Genomic DNA, 21,164 nt, shown 5'->3' with positions numbered 1-21,164 from the left:
TGGGATGTGCAAGTTAATAGCGTTTGGGATAGGTGGTGTGGTGGAGCCATGTCCCAGTGTAAGAGCAGAAGACTCATGAGATTCCATGTTGAAAGATTTAAGGGCAAGAGGCCTAATACGTGAGAGGCGCACTCGGAGAGACCAGAAAGAGCACAGTGGTGCAGCTAGCCCCATTACTATGACAGGTTTACTATACAATATTTTTTATAAAGTGTATATAAATAATGATAAGTTTATGGAAGGGATGGTATGACAGGAGAGCCTAATTTTGGCAATTGATCTTTGATTATCGCCAGATAAGTATACCCAGTGGTTGGTGATGGGATGTTGGATGGGATGGGATGGGATCTGAGTTACTGCAGAGAATTCTTTTCTGAGTGCTGGCTGGTGAGTCTTGCCTACATGCTCAGGGTTTAGCTGATCGCCATATTTGGGGTCGGGAAGGAATTTTCCTCCGGGGCAGATTGGCAGAGGCCCTGGAGGTTTTTCGCCTTCCCCTGCAGCGTGGGGCATGGGTCACTTGCTGGCGGATTCTCTGCAGCTTGAGGTCTTCAAACTACAATTTGAAGACTTCAATAACTCGTACATAGGTTAGGGGTTTGTTATAGAAGTGGATGGGTAGGGTTCTGTGGCCTGCTTTGTGCAGGGGGTCGGATTAGATGATCACATTGGTCCCTTCTGACCTTAGAATCTATGAATCTATGAATTTGTATATAAAATATGCCTAGGAAAAAGGTAAGTTAATAGTAAACTAGGAGGCAGAGCCTCTGCTAGTTAAATCAGCAGATCTAAGCCAATTTATGCTAGCTAAGAATCTGGCCTCAAGATACCACTTTAGCTCTTGAACAAATAGTCAGAGTAGCTAATCATGGAATTATTTCCAAGTTCCAGACTAGATTTAAACATAGATATACTCTCAAAGATCAGGAATACCTCTGGCCCAGAGGCACTGTGCTGTCACTCAGGAGACATTTAAAATGCATTGACAATTTTTGATCAAAATGCAATGAAAAAATCTTAAAAGAAAGAGATATGAGAAGAAATTAGCTGTGCCAAGGTGGATAATAGCAAAGCACATGATATTGCTCTTCCAATTATCTTTGTCAGCAGCAGAGAGTCTAATTCTATCAAGCAAATCATCAATATATACCATGAGTTTCCAAAACTTATTAAAACTTAATATTTTAATTAAACATTTATGTGGTTTAAATATTTACACAGTACAGTAAAACAGTGGACCCATAAAAAGATACCACTGGATCAACAACAATGGCTAAAGTACTGCAACATTAAACTGATAAGCAAAATGGCCAACATGCTGATTTAATTTCTCCATTTCCAAGAGCTTGTCCCTGAGTTATTTTATATTTGGCAAAAAAAAATTTCTTAAACTTCACTACAAATATTTTAAACCCAATCCGCCAAGTCAAAATACATTGGGATATTAAAAGATAACTATTAATTCTCTGAGTACCAGTGGTTGAAAAATCCATAGGATCTAGCATTCTTGGTTAGATCATCATCACAAATTTAAATACTGAGTGGAAACTTTTTGGTCTGCAAGAACTGGCTAATCTTACAAAATTTCAGTCAGTACACTGGGACCTTCATGTTCTGAAAAAGAGGAGACTGATTCTCAATTGTGTGATCATGTACATCTGCACCAAATGCCACCATCTGTTTGCTTGTCTTCCCCCACAAGGATGTTCATAGAAAGCAAAAGTGTAGTGAATTCTAGAAGAATAACATCCATCAAGCTTACCCATAATGGAAGTGCTTCTATCATTAATGTGGCTGTTCTTTGTGGGTTGGGATTTGGAAAGTGGAAGGCAGGTGTGATGTTACTAAACAAGAGCAGGAGGGGAAAACAAATGAAAAAAACAAATTTATGACCATTTTTAGCTGTTGGAAAAGGTAACTGGGCAACCATCACCCAGAGCAGTATCAGAGAGGCCCAGTAACAGTTCAAGTATGCACCTGATTTTCCAGCTATGTGCCTAGAGGTCAGGCTAGTTTTGAAGGAGTGTCACAGATCAGGGGAAAAAAAAGCCTTCAGGCATTTCCTGGGAAAGTGTCATCCAGGTAGCATTGTGGAGTAAAAACATCTTTCCCATGCGCTTCTCCCTTAATTATCCTCACATGGAAGGTGCATTTTGTATAAGCAGCATCACACAAAATGATGTGCTGATTGAGAATTGTGGTTATATAAACCAGGGCCTCATCTCAGTATTCACTAACAGACTGCAGCAGCAGTAACAAAAGTATCCACCTCATTATACATACAGGGAGTCACACCTTCCTATTACTCTCAGATGAGATCCCTCCTTCACATCACTTCCAGTGTAGTTAGGCCTATGAAGAAATATAGGCAAATATGCTGCCCTCTTCCACAGCAGATATTCAAGGGAATATCATAGGACTGGAAGGGACCTCGAGAGATCATCTAGTCCAGTCCCCTGCACTTATGGCAGAACTAAGTATTATATAGACAATCCCTGGCAGGTGTTTGTCTAACCTGCCCCTAAAAATCTCCAGTGATGGAGATTCTACAGCCTCCTGAGACAATTTATTCCAGTGCTTCACCACCCTGAGAGGTAGAAAGTTTTTCCTAATGTCCAGTCTAAACCTCCCTTGGGGCAATTTAAGCCCATTGCTTCTTGTCCTACTTCCGATATCAAGGAGAACAGTTTTTCTCCTTCCTTCTTGTAATAACCTTTTATGTACTTGAAAACTGTTATGTCTCCAGATTAAACAAACCCAGTTTTTTCAATCTTCCTTCATAGGTCATGTTTTCTAGACCTTTATTCATTTTTGTTGCTCTTCTCTGGACTTTCTCCAGTTTGTCCACATCTTTCCTGAAAAGTGGTGCCCAGAACTGGACACAATACTCCAGTTGAGATCTAATTAGTGTGGAATAGAGCGGAAGAATTACTTCTTGTGTCTTGCTTACAACACTCCTGCTAATATATCCCAGAATGATGTTTGCTTTTTTTTCTGCAACAGTGTTACACTGTTGACTCATATTTAGCTTGTGGTCCACTGTGATGCCCAGATCCCTTTCCGCAATACTCCTTCCTAGGCAGTCCTTTCCCATTTTGTATGTAAGTAACTGATTCCTATGTGGAGTACTTTGCATTTGTTCTTATTGAATTTCATCCTATTTACTTCAGACCATTTCTTCAGTTTGTCCAGATCATTTTGAATTATAATCCTATCCTCCAAAGCATTTGCAACCCCTCCCAGCTTGGTATTGTCTGCAAACTTTAGAAGTGTGCTCTCTATGCCGTTATCTAAATCATTGATGCAGATATTAAGCACAACTAGATCCAGAACCAATCCCTGTAGGTCCCCACTCATTATGCCCTTCCGGCATGACTGTGAACCACTGATTACTACTCTCTGGGAATGGTTTTCCAAACAGTTATGCACCCACCTTATAGTAGCTCCATCTAGGCTGCATTTCCCTAGTTTGTTTATGAGAACATCATGCGAGACCGTACAAAAAGATTTACTAACATCAAGATATACCACGTCTACCAATTCCCCCCGCATCCATAAGCTTTGTTACCTTGTCAAAGAAAGCTATCAGGCTGGTTTGACAAGTCTTGTTCTTGACAAATTCAGGCTGACTGTTACTTATCACTTCATTATCTTTTAGATGTTTTCAAATTGATTGCTTAATTATTTGCTCCATTATCTTTCTTGGTACAGAAATTAAGCTGACTAGTCTTTAATTTCCTGGGTTGTCTTTATCCCCCTTTTCAAATCTATATTTGCCCTTTTAAAATCTTCTGGAATCTCTCCTGTTTTCCATGAATTTTTTAAGATATTTGCTAATGGTCAGATATCATCTCAGTCAGCTCTTAGGCAAAATTGAAAAACCAAGTCTCAGGCATTTCTCCCAACCTCAAAAGCTGAGTCAAACAAAGTCTATGGAGTTTCATTCTCCACTCAGATATTCACAGTACACAAATGAATTTCAAAAAATTAAGTACTTTATATTACTGTCAACTTATACATTTATCTGAATGTTATTTGAATGAGTACTAAGTCCCTGTGCATAAGACAGTGTGTATCTAATAGTTATGAGAGCGATAGACCACATTAAAAATAGTGGGATAGCGTAAATGGATTGATGAATTGTAAAAATCAGCAGTGAATTGTTGTATGATCTGATCAACTGTACCTGCATAATTGCCTATATGAAATGACCAAAATGTTTCAATAGTAATTCAATATATGTGCACAGCAGAAGCAGCATTCATATTTGTAACATTAACAGATGGTGCTGTTTTCTTTGAAAGAGATTGCTAAACTAAATGATGACATCATTCACGAAACAGGAAGTCATAATGTAATGACCAAAATGAGGGGGAAAGAAGTAATTTCATACCCTCAGAGGAGTCAATTTTCCATCAATCTGTAGATTTGGCAAGGCATGGGCTAAAGGTTTATTATCTCTTACTTGTGAATTTGCTTTGCAATATTACATCTATCAAAAGAAAGAGGGACAGTGCAATATATTATACATGATACTGCATGTGGAAATATTGTAGTTTGGGGCCCTATCTAGTAATATGGAGAAAGAAATACCTTAGCATGTATCTTCATGCAAGAGACAAGCACATTGGATCTAAATACAGGAAATAAAAGCAAATAGAGTGGTGTAAGTGTTACAAGCAATGTATACACTTACTTCCTCTTTATAAAATACACACATTTGATTTGATTTCTTATAAACTTGCTACCCATGCAAACATTTTTGGTGTTGAGCAAAGAAATCATTTTAAGGGCAAGAACTGTTGTACTTAAATAAAAAATGCTCTGCTAGAGTTGTTTCGTGTGTTAGTCAAGTGTTCTTGCATAAGCCTGTCTTTTCCATCAACCATTTATGGGATTTGCTTATTACATTGCATAAGCACCATTGTGCTCCATTGGCTGGGTCTTTTACTAAAATGATAAAAATGACTTACTTAAATCATAACATCCAAATTGGTATCTGTCTGCAGAGGCAACAACACAGAGAGATGGACCCACATTCCTCACAGCTACTATATTGTCACCTGCCCTATTTGAACCTAGTTTAAAGCCCCCCTCACTAGGTTGGCAAGTCAGTGTCCAAAGATGTTCTTCCCCTTCTTGGTCAGGTGGACCCCATATCTTCCAGTGGTCCTCCTTCCCAGAACAGATCCCATGGCCAATGAAGCCAAAGCTCCTCCCCATTGATCCCATCAGTACAGCCATGCATTCATCTGCAGGATGCATATGTCCCTGTCTGTGTTTAACAGAGACACCTGGTGGCTCCTGTCATAACATAATTCATTGGGAGAATCTAAGTGCCACACAAACATGCAACATGTTATGTATGGCAATAGTTACAGTCTACCAGCATAGACAACAACATTAAATGAGAAAAAAAGTTGTTTTCATATGCATTTCCCATTCCACAAATGATCTGTACAAAAATCTTTACCCTTCAAAATAAACATCTGATTCAGAATTGTTTAACCAGACTAGAAGAGCTTTATTCTGTGTTGTGACAAACATTTGTCACAGCGTATATTTTTACGTGGTATTTGGAATGGGAAACACCATGTAATAATAAATATCAGTTAGAAGCAGCTTAGAGAATGTATTTTCTCATGTAATATTGATTTATACTCATACAGTACAGTACTACTTTATATCCATTATTACATTTTTCATACTATATTAATTTATTTGCATTTATATTTTTGAAAATTACACTTCCAGTTTGTTCAAGAAATTTAATGAGGGTTTACACAACTGCCATGTGATTTAATCATTAGAGGTCAGAGCTTTTCTCAAAACTAACACAGAACACAGTTGTTTAAACTATTATCTACTCTGCTTTACTTTTTGTTCTTTTTTATTTTTATTTTGAATTAAATCCGTTCTCTCAGTTCTACAATATTGGAAGGAACATTTGTTTTGCTGCAATAGAACATAGTTATGAGAAAATATTAGGGCTGTTAATTAATCATAGTTAACACATGTAATCACGAAAGAACTTTATTAAATATTTTTGGATATTTCTCTACATTTTCAACTATATTGATTTCAATTACAACATAGAATACGAAGTGTACAGTGTTTACTTTATATTATTTTTATTACAAATATTTGCACTGTTAAAATGATAAACAAAAGAAATAGTATTTTTCAATTCATGTTATACGAGTACTGTAGTGCAATATCTTTATCATGAAAGTGCAACTTACAAATGTAGATTTTTTTATGTTACACAACTACACTCAAAAACAAAACAATGTAAAACTTTAGAGCTTACAAGTCCACTCCATCCTATCTCTTGTTCAGCCAACCACTAAAAGAAACAAATTTGTTTACATTTATGGGAGATAATGCTGCCCACTTCTTGTTCACAATGTCACCTGAGAGTGAGAACAGGCATTCTCATGCCACTTTTGTAGCCAGCATTGCAAGGTATTTACGTGCCAGATATGCTAAACATTGTATGCCCCTTCATGCTTCGGTCACCATTCCAAGGGACACACTTCCATGCTGATGACGCTTGTTAAAAAAATAATCTGTTAATTAAATTTGTGACTGAACTCCTTGGGGGAGAATTGTATGCTTCCTGCTTTCTTTTACCCACATTCTGCCATATATTTCAAGTTACAGTAGTCTCGGATGATGACCCAGCATGTTGTTCATTTTAAGAACACTTTTCACTGCAGATTTCACAAAACACAAAGGTACCAATGTGAGATTTCTAAAAATAGCTACAGCACTCGACCCAAGGTTTAAGAATCTGAAGTGCCTTCCAAAATCTGAGAGGGATGAGGTGTGGAGCATGCTTTCAGAAGTCTTAAAAGAGCAACAATCTCTCATGCAGAAACTACAGAACTCAAACTACCAAAAAAGAAAACCTTCTGCTGGTGGTATCTGACTCAGATGATGAAAATGAACATACATTGGTCCATACTGTTTTGAATAATTATCAGGCAGAATTTGTCATCAGCATGGACGCATATCCTCTGGAATGGTGGTTGAAGCATGAAGGGAATATGAATCATTAGTGTGTCTGGCACATAAATACCTTGTGACGCTGGCTATGACAGTGCCATGCAAATGCCTATTCTCATTTTCAGGTGACATTGCAAATAAGAAATAGGCAGCATTATCTTCTGCAAATGTAAACAAACTTGTTTGTTTGCACTACTGGCTGAACAAGAAGTAGGACTGAGTGGACTTGTAGGCTTTTTATATATTTTTTTGAATACAAGGTTTTTTTGGTACATAATTCTACATTTGTAAGTTCAACTTTCATGACAAAGGGATTGCACTACAGTAGTTGTAATGGGGGAATTGAAAAATACTATTTCTTTTGTTTTTTTACAGTGCAAATATTTGTAATAAAAATAAATATACAGTAAGCACTGTACATTTTGTATTCTGTGTTGCAATTGAAATCAATATATTTGAAAATGTTAAAAAAATCCCAAAAAATTGAAATAAATGGTATTCTATTGTTTAATCATAATTCAGTTTTTTAATCGCTTGACATCCCTAGAAAATATAGTGTACTATGCAGACACAGCATAATCCCATAGTTGCAGATGGAATTATTATATAATCAGAACTAGGGTCATTGCCTACCATGCTTTTGCTTCAAGAGCACATAATGGTGCAAAAAAGCTGTAGGAATTGGGGGCAGCTCTAGGCACTAGCGCAGCAAGCGCGTTCCTGGGGCGGGAAGCCGTGGGGAGCAATATGCCAGTCATTGTGAGGGTGGGAGTCAGGTGGCCTTCGGCGGCATTTCTGCAGGAGGTCCGCAGGTCCCATGGCTTCAGCGGCAATTCAGTGGCAGGTGCCGAAGGCGTGGGATCATCAGATCACCCACAGAAATGCTGCCGAACCTGCATGACCTGCAAACCGCCTGCAGGTGTGCCACCAAAGAGTGCCTGATTGCCATGCTTGGGGCGGCAAAAAACATAGAGCCGCCCCAGTAGGAACAAGTTACAGTCTTGGCCATTTGTGTGGTTTTACTGATTTCAGTATTCTAGGCACACAGGAGAAATAACTATATTTTTTTCTCCCCAGACAAAGCAATGCAGTTTACAACATGATGTGATCTTTAAGAATCTACCAGTCAATCAATCCACAATTTTTAGCGAATCCATGCTGCTCTAAATTAAATTGGAATTTAATTGAATGGCATAGAAATAACAGTTCTGAAAAAAAAATATGCCTAGGTCCCTGCAATAACATTAATGCAGCTTTGATTAGCACATTTTATTAAGAGAATTTTCATTAAGATGGAACCTCAATTTTCTAATATGTCAGACTCCAAGGACATCTGTAATTGCATCCACAACATTTATGATTCCATCCATTTTCTCCCTCTGCCTGTATTATAAGCATTTTAAAGGGCTTGTCTCTGTAGTATTCTAGAACTAAACATTGATTACAAAAAATGGAGTAAGACATTTTTGTAAGGACAATCAGTTCTTTAATCTGTTCTTGACCTAATCATGTGCTTAAACATATTGTAAGATTTCTTTACTTTGCTTCCTTAGTACTGTGGTGAAGATCCTAATTATAATGTGCCCTGAGAATGGTGAAGGTAAGTGTCTTCCTGAAGTCCTTTAGCAAGTTCCAGAGTCTTAGATCTGCTTTTGAGAAGGCGTTGCTTTCTGTTTCTTCAAATCTACAGCTGATCTGTTAAATGTTGTATATCAGATGATCTCAGATACTCTGAAGAGTCTCAGATAATAAGATCCTATTCAACGTGGGCTATATAAATCAGTAGCAGAAACTTGAAGTTGATCTAGTAATGACTAGGTAGCAAGTAAAAGTTATAGAGCATCAACATATGTACTGCAGGGGTGTGTGTGTGTTTTCTTCGTCTTAGGTCACTTAAGACCTTGTATTTCAATATGCTATACAGCTGTGCTACCTGGAATGTTTATGTGAACGTACCATTTTGTGTGCACATCTATAGTTTTATTTCTTAGCACTGTGATGGGGTATCCTCCTCACATTTTCCCTGAAAGCATTAATGCTGGCCAGAGAGGCCAATTACCCTACTAGACAGCGAGCTGGGGGGAATTAAGACCATGAGAGAAGCCTTAATTAGAAGAAGCGCACCTGTGCAGGAACAGGCGGGGCCTATATAAGCCAGGAAGCTGGCAACAGAAGGGCTGCTTGGAAAAGCTGTTGTCACTCTCTAGGAAGAGTGTTTTGTGACTGCAGAGACATAGGCTGCAGTTTCTGCCTGAGAGAAAAGAGTGGTGAAACTGGCAGACCCAGAAAAGAAAGGAAGAGCCTGAAGGTTAGGAAAGGGCTCGGGGGAAAGGTGTACTGTGAAACAAACCTTGACTACTAACTAGAGAGTCCCTGAGCTGGAACCTGAAGTAAAGAGCAGGCCTGGGTTCCCCAGTCAGCCACTTGGGAAGTGGCACTGGTGGGACAGTGTATAGGAAGACTGTTTGGGAGAAGATACTCCCACTCCCCTCCCACCACCGGAAGGGGAAACCATGATAGTAACTTAGGTGGAGAGCCAAGTCACAAAGCAGAGGCTGCAGTTCCTAGAGCAAAAAGGGCCATAGACAAGACACCATCAGAGAAGGGTACAACGTCCGGAAGAGCTAATCACCGGGAGGAGACACCACCAGTGGTGAGTGGACCCTATCATAAACATGCTAAATGGGTTACCTCTCAAATTAGATGGGCACCATTGAGGCCTGTTGAAAAATTGGCCTTGAAAGTTCATAAGATGCTATAATGCAATGAATCTTGTAGTGGGTTTTCACTTTCTGATAATTCAATCAAAAGACTATTGTTTTCAATTTGCTTTAGACTCACTAATTCAAGCAAACTTTCCTCATCTCTCAACCTCTATACCCTCTACGTTGGAAAGCACAATTAGGTTTCCTAAAATATAGTGTCAGTTTTCAATGACTCTGGCTGTCTTAGCCGGTATATTTCTCCTCCAAATAAATAGTTTTCTGTAACCTTCATTTCTTTTCCATTTTCTCTTACGTTTGCCTCATGCCTAGAATATAGCCTTGGTTTTTCACTCATCTTGTGAAGTTTGTTTGTGACATGTTCGCAGCAATTTGATCAGAATCAGCACAGGCCCACATTCTGTGCATCACAGGCAACTTGCAAAGGTTTATACTGAATTCAAAGTGAGCCCAATATGGGTCATCACAGTATTTGGTTTGCATATTAGTGCTAGTTGGTCACTAGCACTGTAGGTCACTAGCACTAAAAAAAGGTAGAAAACGTTGCAACATCTTAATCACTAGAAGATATTATTTGATCCTATTCAAACAATGCTTTCATGGTTATGGCATGAAAATAGTTAATTTCTAGAAATCATGAATTTGTTTATCTGAGATTGGCTTGTGTAAACTAATTGTTATATTGAAATAATTACTAAAGCGAGTCTCAGACTCTCATCTAAAAACATCTTAATCCCTTAAATTTGGTGTTATATGCCACTTTAGGAATAAATTCTGTTCTCATTAACAATCATGTAAACTCTGCTGAAATTAATTGAATAGGATTGAGAAATTGTGGTTGAAACGTTTCCATTTAAACTGGTTGGGTTTTCAGCTACACAATTTTTTCCCCTTAACATGTCTGCCTTTCACAGAAAGGTTTGAGGTTTTTATACAAAAGTTCTGAATAGAAGGAAAACTCATTTTCTAGACAGCTCAAGTATTAAGGGATGAATAAAAAATGCTACTTGTTAGTGAACAGGGATTAAATTCATCTGCATTCTGTGGAATGCAGTTGTGTGGGGGTTCTTTGTTTTGTTTGTTTTGTTTTTTAAGACAATATAGGATCATCATTAACAGATGGATACGTGTGTTGTTTAGTTTGACAGGGTATTTGTCTGAAATTCCAAAATGAAGATAGTACAAAATTTATAGTATATTTAATTTTTGCAGGTTGGAAATGCCTAGATTTTTAATGGTGTCCACTGTGTATTTTTATTAGGAGATAAACCGTCCACAAAGATATCTTTCAGTTTCTGAATAGTACATGTAGAACAAGCAATTACAAGAGAATAATTTATAATGTAACAAACAGATCACCCTTGAATAAAAAAGTTGTAGGATCAAACCTAATTAGAATTCTCACATGTGAGATCAGTACATTTTGGTATGCCAAATGTCAGGAGGGTTACAAAACCAAGCAACAGCGAAGTAAATCCAATTAAACTTCAAGTTGGGGTTATGTGGTTTGTCATAGTCAGAAAATGTGTCATAAAAGTATTAATTGTTTTATTTCTTTGGTGTCAAAGGCCCATTGTGGGCAGATCTATTAAGAGAAACTGCCACAGCAGGAACTTTGTGGTTCAAGTAACAAAGCCAGGAAAATTATAGATGGAGATGACCTGTTAAGTCATCGAGCCCATCCCCCTCCAGTACAGGATTGCTCACTACAGTATATTTTCTAAGGATTTATTCAGTTCAGTATGAAATGTCTCAAATGTTGCTTCAGCCCACTTCCTTTCAAAGACTAAGAAATGTAGTCTTATGCTGCAGAGATAAATTCTGAAATGGCAAGAAACATTTATTATGGCAATAATATCTTAGCCCAGGGTTCTTCCCTAAAAAGAATGGCATAGAATTTAAGAAGTGTCATAGCTCAAATCCCAGTTCCACTAACTTAGCAGGGAACTGACAATCTGTATCATGTCTTCCTTTTTCCAACCTGGGCCGAGGATATGAGCTGATTCCATCCATTTCTATTTTGATCCATCGTTTGAGCCTGTTGGTGCTGCCTGGATGGTATTATGTATCCTGTTATACCACTTTCTCCTTGGATGTCCATGGCCTCTCTCTCCTGCCACTCTTCCACAGAGACCAACTTTAGACAATCCAAATGGGGTCATTCTAGCAATATGGTCAAACCATGGTTGTTCGCACCTTTTATTGACTGTAGTCACTCACTGCACTTTGTCTTCTGAAGATGTTGTCATTTCTTAGTCTATCTAGCCTTGTCATGCCTAGGATACTGTGCAGGCACCTTAGTTCAAATGTTTGCAGTTTTTGCTTCAGATGCTTTGTCAATGCCCATGTTTCAAACCATCAAGTAATATGGGTACAATCTGCATCATATATAATTTAATTTTATCTGCCATGGTTACCAGAGTAAGGTTCTAAGTGTTTTTATTTAGGCACACAAATGTTCTGCTGGCAGTAGTTCTCCACTTATCAGTCTTCTTCATAGTTGATGTCATGGTATGATGGAACCCAAATAGCAAAAACTCTCTACTTATTCAGTTTCTACATTGTTAGTGACTAGTTGAATCTGTTTCTTAATTTTTAATGTTACCGTTAGTTTCGTCCTTTCTTTCATTCATTTTTAATCCCCATTCTGTCTATTGTATATAGATAGTTGCTGCTTCATGGTTATATTCTTAAGAGGCCATTTTCATTACAATATTGTCTATAATCGATAATTTGCCCTGATATCATGCAGCTTCCTCAGTATTATTAGTGTGACAGTCAGCAGCGACCCCCTAACAGCTAGTAGCTTTATAATAGCTGGCAACCATTAGGGGAAACTGGACATCTCACGGACACAGTAGGCTAAACTTTTGAACTGTCTTTCCTTATCAGTCTTGAGGCAGTTGAAACTGGTTCTAAGCTGGTTTTTGCTGAGCAAATTGCAGAAGTGCAGGGTTTGCTAACCACTAATCAAATGCTAACACGACCGAAGCCTGTGTATGAGTGTGTATAAAAAATTCTTGGGTTTTGTATGGAGTAAAGTTTTTTATACCAAGGTACAGAACTCTCCTTTCTTCTGCAGAATAAAGCAACCTTTTCCTTATCCCTGTCTGGCTGTCATTGGCTCTCAGCTAGGCGGACCCGACATTTTGGTAACAGTTTCTGGCGACCCCAGATGGGACCCTCCTAGCTTTTACCCCTTAAAAATTGGTGTAAACACCCAAAAACCTCCCTGCCAGTTTCAAAAGGCCTATATTGCAAAATTAACAGGCAAACGTTATTAAAAAAATGGTTTCCTTCATTTCTTCCCTTGGGTCCCATAAATAAAACCCATGCATATTATATAAACATCTCTTCTGGCATTTTATCACCTCACTCATCCCTTGTAAAAATCTCTAAATGCCAGGGGGCACTAGTGAGCTTTACATCACACTTGTTTGCTGTTACATACTGTGGAAATATCTTAAAGAACACCCACGCCATGGGACATTTAAATGTATCCCATTGGCGGTTCCGGGGAAGGGTATTTGGCAACTCCAAATATCAAAATGTTAGAGTAGCTTAGCGTCAACAATTAGCAAGAAGCTCCCGCACCCTTTATTTACAAAGCCCCGGTCTGTATTTTATTTGTGGCCATAATGCTTATAAAGCTCTCCCACTGGGTTGGCATGGCCTGTGTGGTGTGGCCAAAGTATTACCAAACATTCAAGTAAACAACACAGTAAACTCACACCAAATCCTCAACCTGGAAACTTATTCTCACAAACTCTTTACACCCTTAAAAGGGGCTCGGGTTAAACATGCCAAAAAAATCCTAGTAATCAGGCAAACAAAATTTCATTCCTTTATACGTAAACTAATTCCTAAACTAGGGGTGGCAAAGCTAGAAAGGGCAATGGTAAACATTTCTGCAAAACTTAAAAAAGCAGTTAAAAGCGTTCCAAAAATTACAACAAAAAATTAATAACATGGCAAAAGTAACACTGCAAAATAAGCGTCTGCTAAATGCCATAAATGCTGAAGTGCGGGGGCCTGTGCTCGCATTAAAAAAAATGCTGTTTTTATATTAATCGGTCTAGTTTAATTAAAAAAAAATTGCAGGCCATCAAAAATGCAGCTATTGTTTTCCACACTGTATCTCTTAATCATACCCTTAATTTTAAAAACCTCCTCCCAAACCTTGGATCATGGTTTAGTAGCCTTTTCCGTAATATTATCAAATAAACTTGTTTTTCTTTCTGTGTGTCGTTTAAGTAATGTTACAATGTGCAAAATGTTTATGTAGTGCTGTTACTAAAAGCTCTACTGTCCATAAAAAAACACAATATCTCTCCCTCCAGTTTTATCGCAAATTGTGTAGTGGGCCTGACAATTTGGATTATCAGGCCTGAAGGGGGGACTGTGACAGTCAGCAGCGACCCCTTAACAGCTAGTAGCTTTATAATAGCTGGCAACCATTAGGGGAAATTGGACATCTCACGGACACAGTAAGCTAAACTTTTGAACTGTCTTCCCTTATCAGTCTTGAGGCAGTTGAAACTGGTCCTAAGCTGGTTTTTGCTGAGCAGATTGCAGAAGTGCAGGGTTTGCTAACCACCAATCAAATGCTAACACAACCAAAGCCTGTGTATAAATATATATAAAAAAATGCTTGTTTTTTGTATAAAGTAAAGTTTTTTGTACCAAGGTACAAAACTCTCCTTTCTTCTGCAAAATAAAGCAACCTTTTCCTTATCCCTGTCTGGCTGCCATTGGCTCTCAGCTAGGCAGACCCGACATTTCGGTAACATTAGGGAAATGGGACAAGATGTTTTCTAAGTATAGAGCAAAAAATATTGCACAGAGAATGCATCTCTGTTTGACTCCAGTTTTCACTTCAAACCACTCTGTCAAATCACCACTGACTCATACAGCATGCCAAGCTACAGCGTAGAGACTCTGCAGTATTTTAATCAACTTGCTGATAAAACCATGCCATTAGAATACTTTCCACAGAGCCTTTCTGTTAACAGTCGAATGCTCTCTTAAAGTCAATCAATATGCAAAACATATTAAACTCTGTGTGTGTCTCCAAGATTTGACAAACATATCTCATCTACGGTGGAACATCCAGGTCTACAGCCAACTTGTGGTTTGTGTTTTTCAGGTACATGATTTTTGGCATCAATTTCTGCTTCCAGTGTTTGTTGCCTTCACAGCTGACAGCCTCAAGGACAATGGGGTCAAACTGACTATATATGACACTTTTTTTAAAATTCCAAAACATCTATATACTTGAAATTTTTTGAGATTTGAATTCCCCTTTTATATATGTGTTTGTATGAACATTGCATCATAGGTAAGTGAAGGAAGATTTTTGCTGATGTCAATCTAAATAAAAATGTGGTATTTTTGATATGACACATTAGCCTGTCATTATGCTTAATGCTCTGTGGTTCCATCCTGCAAAATGCTGAGGGGCCTCCAATGACATTAATTAAGGCTCCAATCCAGCAAACATGTGCCTAACTTAAAGCATTTGCCTAACTTAAAGCATTTGAATAGTTCTATTGAAGCTGATGGGCCAGCTCATGTACTTGAAGTTAAAAACATGCATAACTCTTTGCAGGATCAGGGCCTTATTTCATAATAGCTCTTTCTACTACATTAGAGTTTTAGCATGTAAAGGTATTTGCTCATTAACTTCAATCTCATTATTTTTTTTTTAAAGATTAGGTTGTGATCTCTGCATTCATTTGCTCAGTGTAATATTTGTGTTACTTTGTGAAATCGAGGAGACCATTGTAAATTGGATGTACATTATTTGGAACTTTGCAAATACTATGAAAATTTTTGTTAAGAATGTATATGCTACTCCAGAAGCCCCAGATCAACCACTTGTTTTCCCACTACATCCTAAAAGCATATGGGATGAATACAATCTCTATTTCAGACTGTTTGTCTTTTTTATTTCACAGATGTTGATTCATTAATAATTCAATGATAAAAACTGCACTAAAAGTAAACACACTTGACACTGAAAGCTGGAGGAGACCAACATGAAATGATTCCTTTTGGTTTAATGGCATTCAGTGAATGTAAACATCAATTAAATTAAAGAATGTACACACACACGTATGGACACAAACTCACTGGCAGGCAATTTGGACTACAGCATGTGTTTCCATGAAAGATCACAGGGGCAGAGCATTCAGTTCTCTGCTCGCCTTATGAATAACATCTTTATAAATATCCATTTAAAATTTAATACAAGGGAGACCGATTTTCAGCTGGTGCGAACTTGCATAGCTTTATTGACTTCCTCTCTCCAGCCCAAACCTGTTATATTTCTCTGAGCCTTTCCACAGTGAATTATTTTACAACCTCTTGCTCTATCATCTCTGTCTCATTGTCCTGGCTGAGGAATTTTCTTTCTCCATTCCCTCCCACCCCTACCCCCACTCCATTCAGACATAGGAATAACTATCTTCTCCCAGCTCAACCAAACTCCCGAGTTGCTTCACCTTGAATAGGTGGCCATTGAGTTCTAATGGCCTACTGTTGTCTGTGGCCCGAAAGGGACCTGTTTAATGCAATGGTTCCTCAAATCATCACACCCACCTCTCTCAGGAGCCTAATAGCAGCAGCCGTCACCTTTTCTTTGCCTCCACGCCTTCATGGAGTGATCTAAATAGCTTTTTCAACTCATGAACATGCAATCTGATAATGCATATGCAGTAAAGTTGTAAATCTTCAACTTCATGATCATATTTCTTTTGACTATGTGGTGGGAGATTCTCAGAGCATCTTTAAAGTTATGGTCTTAACTCTCTTTTTTTTTTTTTTTTTTTTTTTTTTTTTTCCAGTTCAATTTCTGAGCTGTAGATTTAGTTCCATTGGGGTTTAATAGGAGCTGGAATTCTGTTTCAAATGAGTCCAAACACTCCTATATCAAACTATTCTGGCTTTTAAAAGTATTTTTAAACTTAAATGATTTTTACAGATAGTCTTTAACCTTAAATGGTCCCAAAGAAGGTATTGTTTTTTCTTAACAATTCTGGGAAAGGTGGTTCTTGTCTTTGAGTTTGCTAAGGAAGTTCCTGAAGCCCTGCCAGATAACTAATTTTCAATGAATACAAATAGTTTATACTCAAATGACTTCTTATGCTAGTAACCAGTTATAGCAAGGTCATTTGATTCCACATTGATACGTAAGACTCACTATTCTCATAGCAATGACATCAGAAAGTTATTACATTAGATGAAGGGATTTAAGTATAAAACATTTGCAAATGAACAGCACAAAATGAGCTTAGACCATCTTAAGCATTTACAGTTACATGGAAACATCAGGTTAGAAGTAACCAAAATGTTTCCAAACTATACTTATTTTCCTTGAAGGTAAATGGAAGACTTTTGAGTGCTTACAAAAGAAATGTTTTAATGAGTATTTCTAGAACTCGTGTGTGTAGATTTAAACCTGAGATTTTCAGAAAAATAAAGAAGCAGTGATAAGGAGATCCTAGATCATCTTTTGTGTCCTTGATAAACCAGGTGCTACATAGGATTTCTATGTGAGATCCTAGAGAAAGATCTTCACATCCCTTATCAAAGGGGAGATAGCCTGCTCTCTGAGAAGACTCTTGCATTCATAATTTGTTACAGTCTACACTACAGTAGTTTTCCGTTGTGGGTTGTGCCTCTAGAGTGCATCTAGATGTGTGCTTATTTCACTCCCAATCTTCTTCTGGCTGCCAATGATGTGAGAGTCAGCAGTATCCCTCTGGCTACTAGTCTTGGTGCCAGTTCCCCCCTCTTCCCAGGGCTTATCCATAGTCAAAATGGAAAGGACAATAGTCCGAGTTTACCACGGTACCCTTGTAAGGCTTGTGGAATAGTAGTCTCTCAGCAAGGGCTGAGTATCTTGCTCAGCTGACTATCCTAGGTTCAAAGAGAAAAGAAACAAAGTAATGAAGGTCTCGCTAGTATTTAGAAAGTTCAGGTGGCAGAAAAGCACTTTTCCTAGTCAGCCATCTCCATGCTGAGGATTTTAGGAGCTCAGCTCTCTAGCTCTGCTTCCCTCTGATTTCACCCATTTCACACTGTGCTTCAATCCTCTCCAGGTGGAACAGGCCTCACAAGTGTGCCAGGTGTCAACTGATTGTGTGTATAGGAACTTGTTAACCCCTTCCTGTCTGGAACTTGTCCCATCACATACCCTGTCCCTCAAGATGGAGGATGGGATCACTCTTTCTGGTCTTAGCTCACCCACTTCCCATGGAAAAAGTCTGTGTTGTGGGTTTTTTTTCTCCAGCCCTATGCTGTACCCTAAACTTGTAAGGTTGTAGGGCTAAATACCATCATGTAATGTTGGGATGTGTTTCTTCCATTGTGTCTAGCCAGCTGAGGGGGGCATAGTCCATAACTGACGTGGTTATCTAGAAAGTAATATCTAATATTTGACCACTAGAGCCTCCTTTTCAATAACAGAATAGGTCTTCTCTCATGAAAATATTTTTCTACTTAGGTACAGAGCTGGTGGTTTTTTACCATCTACTTCTATAAAGAGGATAGCGCCCAGGCTTCTGTCAGGGGCGTTAGTCTGTAAAACAAATTCTTTTGAAAAATCTGGAATGAAGAGGACTGATTCCTTGTACATATAGATTTCGAAAGTTTTAAAGGTCCTTTCACAGCTGTCACTCCATTGAATTTTCTTAGGGCTTTTATTGGAGGCAAAACCCTGGACAAATCTCCAGTAATAGTTGGCTAGCCCCAAGAAGCATCTTACCTATTTCTTCATCCACGGGATGGGATGTGCAGACAAGGCCTGCACCTTACTGTTTCAGTTGGCTCCTCCCACATGTTAACTTGGGAAGATGACTTCTCTATAAGTCAGGATTAGCTGTGAGGCCTATTTCAGCCAAGGACTGGAGCATCATTTTTTCTTTCAGGTGGCTGTTCCAGTCTGTGCTCTATATGCAGAAGCCCATAGGTAGAGTCATAGTGTTGATGACATCTGAGCAAGTTGTGCATTAGTTGCTGAAATGTTGTGATTACTCTATGTAAGCAGAAGGTCATGGGTTTTGAAGTGGAAGGGAGAGCTGTTGAGAAAGCTGTTTTTTATTGTGATGTGGGTGACAAGGGATCAGCCAATATCCCTTTGTTACATTAAGGCTACTGGTATACTTAGAAGGCCATAAACACTCCAATAATTCATCAGATGGAGTCAAACTTTGAGATTGTGTTAACTTTTCAGAAGTCTCTGCAAAAGATTCAAACCATCAGGTTTTGGGGAAAGCACAATGAAACTTCACCAGTCACTCTGTGATTCTCTTACAACCCTTCATCTAGCATAGTCTGCAACTCCTCCCACACTGTTTGCCACATCTTCTGAAGTAAGAGTCGAAGGTTCTACTTAACCCACTGTCTTGATGTAGTAATTTATCAGTAGTGTCTGGACGGATGTAGAGGAGAATGTATGGGAGAAATCCTCAGTGAGACTTAAGGCTTTGCATGGGTATGATTTTGGTGTTCATTTGAACTTGTGCTGGTTCTTGGTAGGTGGGTGTCAGGAGTCCCAATTCCAGCTCTGCTAGGATGACCAGATGTTAAGGAGAAAATATCGAGACCAACACAGGGTTTTTTGTTTTTTTTTATACACTCACCTGTCTGGGAGTTCGGTGACAATTCGGCAGAGAGCCCTTCAGTCGCAGACGATCTTCGGCTGTATTTCAGCGGCAAGTAATAAGCCTTGCCACCAAAGACAGAAGCATCCGCCGCTGAAATACCACCAAAGATTGTCCGCAACTGAAGGTCTCTCTGCTGAATTGCTGCCAAAGGCCAGGAAAGAAAATATCGGGACAAATGGTGTCCCAATCGTACTCTGGTCAGGATGCGAGACAAACTCCTCAAAAACAGGACAGTCCTGATTTTTATCGGGACGTCTGGTCACCCTAAGCTCTGATGGGCAAGTCATTAGTATAGTTCCTTCTTGGTCCTCCAGGCTTGAGTAGGTTCACATGATATAGACTGGTCTCTTTGCCTCCCAGGCAGGAGTACCTCATAGTCTATCTGGCCAACTTAACAAATCATCTCAAAAAGACCTTTCCGTTTGGCTACCATTTGGCTATACTGGGCAATAACATTAATAAACTGTCCATGGGTTGGACAGTCCATAGGCATGTGCCCTGATTTACAAACTTGTTCTTGTGCTTGCTGGGTTTCCAATAAGTGTGTGTGTGTGTGTGTGTGTGTGTGTGTGTGTGTGTGTGAATTACCAAGCTCCTAAGGTTGTCCCTGAGTGGAATGACACACTGGGCAGTACTAAATCCCTTTGGGTCCTGATTTTCCCAGCCCTCCCTTAGGAGCTCTAATATTCTGTGCTGCTGCTCCTAAAAGCACAGTACAGGATCTCTAAACCCCCACCCCCCTAATCATGCATCTGTCTGAAGGATTAGTTCTTCTAAGGTGTAATTTCAGTGAGAACAGGGCACCTGGCTCCCATAGGCTCCTTTGACAATCCCAGCCTTTGCCTATGAAATCAGTGTTTTGAGGTAACTTTTTAAAATAAACATGAAACCTCAGAAGTTCTTTTCCTCTCCCCAGGCCTCCCACGGAGAAATCAGCAACTGGATTAAAAACACATTTGATGAGAGAATGCTACCAGGGTTGGAATGCCTAACACTGCTCTTCAAAACAGCACTCCACAGTTAAATTTCTAACTGCTTAAAGACAGATTTATAGCAGAAATGACTGCAGTTGATCCAATGCAAAAAGTGTTTTTATCAAAATAATTTTAATTTCCACTCTGCCCTCTAATACAAATCAACATGCTACATGCTTCATTTCTCACATGTGGAGGGAACCGTATCATTCCTTTCAATCTGAAAAGCACCATCTGTTCAGAGAGAGGTAAAGGGCCACTGGGATTTAATGCTAATTAATGCACAAATTATTAGAAACCAAGATACTTAGAGTTAGGATTAAATAATAGTCTATATAATAAGCAAACAAAGCATTTTCTCATCAGAACTGTACATTAATCTAATATGGGGAATATGATGTGGTGGTTTGCCTCATGGGCTGGAAAACCTGAGACTAAGCTGACCTTGATTACAGCATGAGCCCCACCTGGGAGGCATCGGGAGATTCCAGTATTAAAGGAACAGGAAGGTACAATAAAGGGGGGAAAGCTCAGGAAGCTGAAGGAGGCTATAGAGAGTAGGAAAGTTCTCCAAGCAGAGATACTCTTACCAAGCACAGGAGGGATAGCAAAGATCTCCAGGGATGGAGGCCTCAGAGAGACCCTGTCCAAGCAGGGGAAGACTGCAGAAATCCCAGGCAGGAAGGCCTGGGAAGATGAATAGAAACCTTGGGTTCTGTGGGCTTATGAATGGACTTTGTTGTGGAGCGTTGAAATTTATTTACAGTTTCTTACATTAATAAACCCGGTCC

The sequence above is a fragment of the Gopherus evgoodei genome, chromosome 7, assembly GCF_007399415.2.
Source record: "Gopherus evgoodei ecotype Sinaloan lineage chromosome 7, rGopEvg1_v1.p, whole genome shotgun sequence".
NCBI classification, from domain to species: Eukaryota; Metazoa; Chordata; order Testudines; family Testudinidae; genus Gopherus; species Gopherus evgoodei.
The sequence above is the reverse complement of the archived record's forward strand: the minus strand, read 5'-3'. Positions refer to the sequence as shown.